Source organism: Lygodium microphyllum, chromosome 25 (assembly GCF_053477565.2).
Source record: "Lygodium microphyllum isolate KBCC chromosome 25, Lygodium_microphyllum_v1.1.10, whole genome shotgun sequence".
Classification (NCBI taxonomy): Eukaryota; Viridiplantae; Streptophyta; class Polypodiopsida; order Schizaeales; family Lygodiaceae; genus Lygodium; species Lygodium microphyllum.
The window spans coordinates 82,320,676-82,326,675 of NC_141159.1; positions in this window are offsets into that span (position 1 = coordinate 82,320,676).

Below are 6,000 nucleotides of genomic sequence, written 5' to 3' on the forward strand. Positions count from 1 at the left end.
ATTCTTTGTAATAAGGCACCATAGGAGGCATTAGTGTTTTGACCCTTCCGTACTCGATGGAAATGTTGATCCATCTTGGATAATAGGAAGCCTATCCAATTGAACTTAGCACCCTCTAGAATCTTCACAGAAGCTGTGAATAGCTCTTTGGACATATACTTGGATACAGACTTGCTCGACATAAACCGGTCCTGGAGGAATTGACATAGCTCCTTTCATATGGGAGAAGAGATATGGGCAACAGATACCCCTGAACTATTAAAGAGCTAGTTAAAGAGCAAGGGGGTAGAAGTTTCCTTTTCCATTAGCATAACAATCTTTGCAGCAGTGAGTGACTAGTTACCACTGGGCACAAATGAAGCAAAAATGGGCAAGCATAGTGTTTCACTGATATTAGCTACAGATAAACAGAAGGTGCGGTTATAAACCAGACTAGATTGGTTTTTGTAAGAAGCCAAGAAGGAGTAACAAAGTTTCTTATCCACAGACGGAAATGTGAGGGCAACTGGGCGGAGGCCTGCACATCGGATGCAATCCACCTCTAAAAGGAGGGAATAATCATGGACTGCGAGCATGCTGTACCACAATCGGAGGGGTAGAAGTAGGTGCCATTCAAACTGTAGCAAAAAACCCACACACACAAAACCAAGAAGACAAAGAGAAAACCTGCAAAACCCACAAACAAAACCTCCACTGAGACCATTGATAGGAAATAGACTGACGATGAGATTGACTGGACCAAACCACCCTAAACAAACCACATCCTACGGAAAATTCGACATGACCTATGCACTTATGTGACCGAAAGCTTCATGCTACGCAACAAACATGCACCCAAAACCCCGTATCAAGCACGGAAAATAACACAAAAATGGTACACATACCGTATCCCAGACACGGACTTAAAACTCTAAAAGTCATGATTGAACCAAATATTCGGACTAAAAAAACACCATATGGACCAATGGCAGATTAATAATTCCAAATCCCATGTAACGTTCAGTGTCCTACAGTGTGCGATGAAGTGGGTGGGTGAAACTAACGACTCATTTTTTATTAGATAATCCATTAAACACAATTTATTATTAAGTTAATCGGTTAATGAATGGTGAGTCGGAAACGGAGCCCAGCCCCTCTCAGACTTGACATGGCTTGACTTGACTTGGTCTCTACTGATGCACTTTATTGTTACAATTACATGATGTGTGGCACTTGAGTGCATGCATGCGTGACTTCCAAGACTTTATTTTAATTACAATTTAATGTATTTGTGATGCGTGTGCATGTGCACTTGTGAATGGATTTTAATTTACAAATTACATGAGTTAGGTTGCAAAGATACATGTGCAACAGCGGGGTTCCTTTTATAATTAACATCTGGCTCATTTTAATTATAATTTTATGAGGTGCATTCTATTAATTGGGTATGTACAACGGTCAATGGATTTTATTTACAATTAACGGTGTGTTATGGTACAAGTGAGAGAGGGAAAAAAGAAAAGAACCTGGAAATGTGTGGCTGGACACTTGCAAGGTCTGAAACCACATCCTCCAAAATGGAATGCGCAATCCACCTCAATCCATAAAAACGGACAAAAGGTCCACTGACAATAGTCGTCCTGTTGGATAGAAAAAAAAAACAAAAACTAACTAACACCTTGACTAAACAAAAACAATGATACACATGACCAAAATAAAGGAGAAGATGTGGATTGGAATTTTAGTGGGATATTTTGATTGGTGTGGTTTTCTTGTTTTTATTTTGTGTTGTTTTTTTCATATTTTTATTTTTTGATTTTATTTTTTATTTTTTGTTAAAAAACAATAAATGAAAAGGAGGGTTTACTTCGTTGGTTTGGTTTGTGTTGTTATTGTGTATTTTGTTTTGTTTTTGTTTTTGTTTTTGTTTTTTTTTTAATTCTAACCAAGAAACCATTTTGTTCCACTATGAGGGTTGAAAACTATTTTGTTTCAATGTGATGGAAATGTTTTTATCATGTTTGGGAGTTTCAAAGTATGTGTTTATGATAATTACATTGTCATAAAATTTTCCAAAAAAAATTATTTTCTTAAAAATATTTTAATAAATTTTCATTCCAAAAAATGTCCAAAATGGGAAAGAAAGTGAATGTGATTTTTTGGAAAAAAAACTAGATTTCTTTTTTTATTTTTAGGTGTTTTTCTTGATTTTTATCAACTTTCATCATTTTGTGAATACTTTTAGGCAATTTGAAATTTTTAGTAATTAATTGATGGCACTTTTCATGAAGAAAAATTTTTAAACTGTGGGAAAAAGTTTTAGCGATTATTGGTAAATTTTCAAAAAAAAAACTTTTTTTAAATATTTTTTTGGAATGTTTTAAAAATTATTATTATTTTAAATGGGTGTTATGATTCAAATATTATTTTTAGGATTTCAAAAATGAATACCCGGATGCGTGTGTGAACGATCACATGTGAACAGCAGCAACTATGCATGCCCACAAAGGAGGCCGATACACGTCCTTGCGCATGAACGCCTGCAAAGACCACGGACTCAACGAGCACACACAACCACATGTGAACAGTCACTACGAAGATGCGAAAATTTCTACAGCATGGGAGCAGCCGCTAAACAGGCCCGCACAATAGCACCACGGTGTGGCTAGCCATGCCGCAACCACAAAAAGTCATTGATGTGCGCGAAGGGGGGCTTAAGAGGGGGTAGGAGGAGGGGGCCTTGCGTAGGGGTGGGGGAAGGGGGACTTAAAAGGGGGTGGGGAAAGGGGGGCTTGCGTCGAGGTGGGGGAATGGGGGCTTGGGAGGGGGGTGGTGGGGGAGGAGGAGGTGCAAGTGGAGAAGAAGGAGGTGGAGGCAAACGAGGTGGAGGAGGAGGGGTGGCGTTGTCGAGGAGGGGCGGCCAAAGGAGGAGGAGGGCGGGGCAGCATCGACCAGGCGCGCGGGCGGTGTGGCGGGCGCAAGGCAGGAGGCCGTGGTGAGGAGGAAGGGGAGGAGGAGGAGAGGGGGGGTGAAAGAAGAAGAAGAAGAAGAATAAGAAGAAGATGGGGAGAGAGAAAGAAGAAAGAGAGAGAGAGAGAGAGAGAGAGGGGGGTGGCAAAAACCGTCGGGGTGGAGGGGAGTTTGATTTTTTTAAATAAAAAATTTATTGTTGTTTTTTTTTCTTTGGTGTTTTCGTTTTGTTTTTTTTTTTTTGGTTGGTTGGTTCTTCTCTTTTTTTCTTGGTTATTTTGTTATTTAAAAAATGAGTGGTGGGGGGTTTTTTTTTTGGGTTTTTTTGTGTGTTTTTGTGTTTAATTTTTTGTTTGTGTTTGTTTTGTTTTGTTTTTTTTTTTGGTTTTATGGGTTGGTTTGGTTTGGTTATTGTTGTTGTTATTGTTGTTTTTTTTTGTTTAAAGACCTATAAATAAAGAAAAAGAAAAAAGAAAGAAAGAAAGAATGGAGGCTGCCCTTGTCTTGCATACGTGCCCAGGGCGGGGGTAAAAAAATTTTGCAGTGACAGGAAGCGATGGGGGCCAGGACGACGACGGCGGGGAAGGCACGGAGGCCACGGGGGCGTCGCGAGGTGCGTAAAAACAAAAACACGTGCGTTCACGCGCAAGGCTAGGCATGTAAGGACACGACAAAACAAAATAAAAATTAATAACTCACAAACCGCTCATCGGAACGCAATTCCATAGAAAGGAAAAATGTGCTGGGTGACGAAGAGAAAAGAATGGAAAAGTATGGCAGGATGTTCGGGGCAAAACCAGGGTGGGCTCATGAGAAAAAGGCGAAAAACGGCTCTGCAAACACAGTTGGGGATTAACTTCGGAAAATCCACTTGTCAGAATGAAGTGCGAGAAGAAGAAAAAATGTGCCAACAACCCTATCACGTCAAAATACGGTTCCGACTGAGATAGGATGCGTTCACATGGGAAAAACCCAAAAATCAGACCCGAAAATGGACTCAAAAAGTAGTACGAAAAGAACCATTGGGCAGAATGAAGGGCAGCAAAATGGAAAAATGTCCGGGGGAAAGAGATTCATAGGGTTGTCACATCAACACATAGTTCCGGGGGAATCAGGAGGGGTTCACATGCAAAAAACACAAAAAAGACACTCGAAAACACATGGAAAAATTAATAACTAAAAATCCAGCAGTCGGAATAGGGGGAGAAGAAAGGAAAAAGGGAGGGGAAAGGTTGGTCAACACTACTGTCAAATTAAACGGGAAGTCCGGTGCAAACAGGGCATGTGCACATGGAAAAAATGGAAAAATTACACACAAAAATGTCCTAAAAACCTGCAAAAATTAATATTGGACCAACCGTGCATTGGAATGACACGGAGTAAAAACAAAAAATGTCACGAGGAAGGTGTTGTCATGGTTCTCATATTAAATCACGGTTCTGAAGTAATAAAGGTGCGTTCACATGGAAAATCATCTAATTTACGTGAAATGCGTCAAAAATTAATATCTCAAGAACCGTGTGTCAAAACAGGGGTTGGTAAAAAGGAAAAATGGGCACTTCGAAGGGACAAACAGGGATGTAAGGTTGGATTTGCATTCCGATGAACGTAGGATGTGTTCACATGCAAAACATCAAAATAATAAATAAAAGAAAATAGTGAAGAAACGGCCCCAAGGGTGGGGTAAAGTTAGACGGGTGGATGGGAAAGGGATCCCAGGAGGGTAAAAATAGGTCATGGCATACATGCATGATCAACTTGAGGCATATCTAGGGGAGCATACATCATAGATACACAGGGGCGCGCCCCCACACTTAAAACCTTAACCGACAAAGTAAAATGCATCAAGACAACCTAAGACTCATCAATCGACTGGACTCTAACGTCCCCACACTTAAAACATTATATACACTTGCAATCATAAAGATAGGGTTAGAAAAACTTGGCCCGTTTTGCCGAGCATTACAGTTGATGGTTGATGTCACGTCCTGTGTTGAAGTTGGCTCTGCAGGAGGTACCAAGGTGTCTTCATAGCATACATCCAACGTGGTAGGGATCACGCAACAACACCCAAGGAGGTAGCTGATTGATAAAGCCCATCTGGTAGGTATCGTGGAAGAAGGATAGTCTCTCAGCTCGCAACACTCAGATGGGAATGAACGAACAGTCACTCGTCCCATTACTGACATCACTCGACATAGTATTGATGGTAACCCAGATCTCACATCCGGTTTAGAAATTGACAAGGGAAATGGTGTAGAGGAAGTATGCAAGGGTGCACAATTGATGGTGCATTAGTCCATTCAACCATGTCTAGGCATAGGTGCAAGTAGGAAGGCCAGGGAACCTTGTAGTGCAGTGTACAGAATAGAGTGACATGTCTTGTGATGGCGGCAGAGACCCATCCCGTGTGTGCATAAGGAAACAAAAACGTACATGACTCCAATTGTCATAACGTCCCTCAATCTCACCTCTCAGAATTGATTGAGAAGAAACACCAGTCACACTCAACCCACCCTCTGTCTCACACTCTGCTGAAAGATATAGAGGGCAGCCCATTCCTGAAACCCATTGATATAATCCTCACATTCACTTGTGCAGAGGTTGTATGCCTTGTACATATTTGATGGTGCAACAGTGCATCTGTCAGAGAGAGAACTAGGGAGAGAGAAAGAGGAGAGAGAAGACTACAGAAGAGAGAGAAAGACTGCAGGAAGAGAGAGAAGAAGAGTGACGAGGAGAGAGAAAGACTAGATTTAGAGAGAGAAAAACAGGAAAGAAGGGGAAGCCGTAGAAGCTGTGAGCAAGAAGGGAGAGAAAGATTGTAATTGTATTAATGTGTCAAAAAGATATAAAAAATTACATCTTCTCTCCTTTTATACCAATGTCAGTGTGCCATGGCATATTATCAATCATTTTTAATACTTATTTGCTATTCCCAACTTCTTACAATCCATCCCTTCCCAAAAGTTTTTGTTCTAAAAAACAAACCTAGAAATAACTAGAGAGGACATGGATAGAACAGAGTACTACTTTGTTTTACAGGTTTAC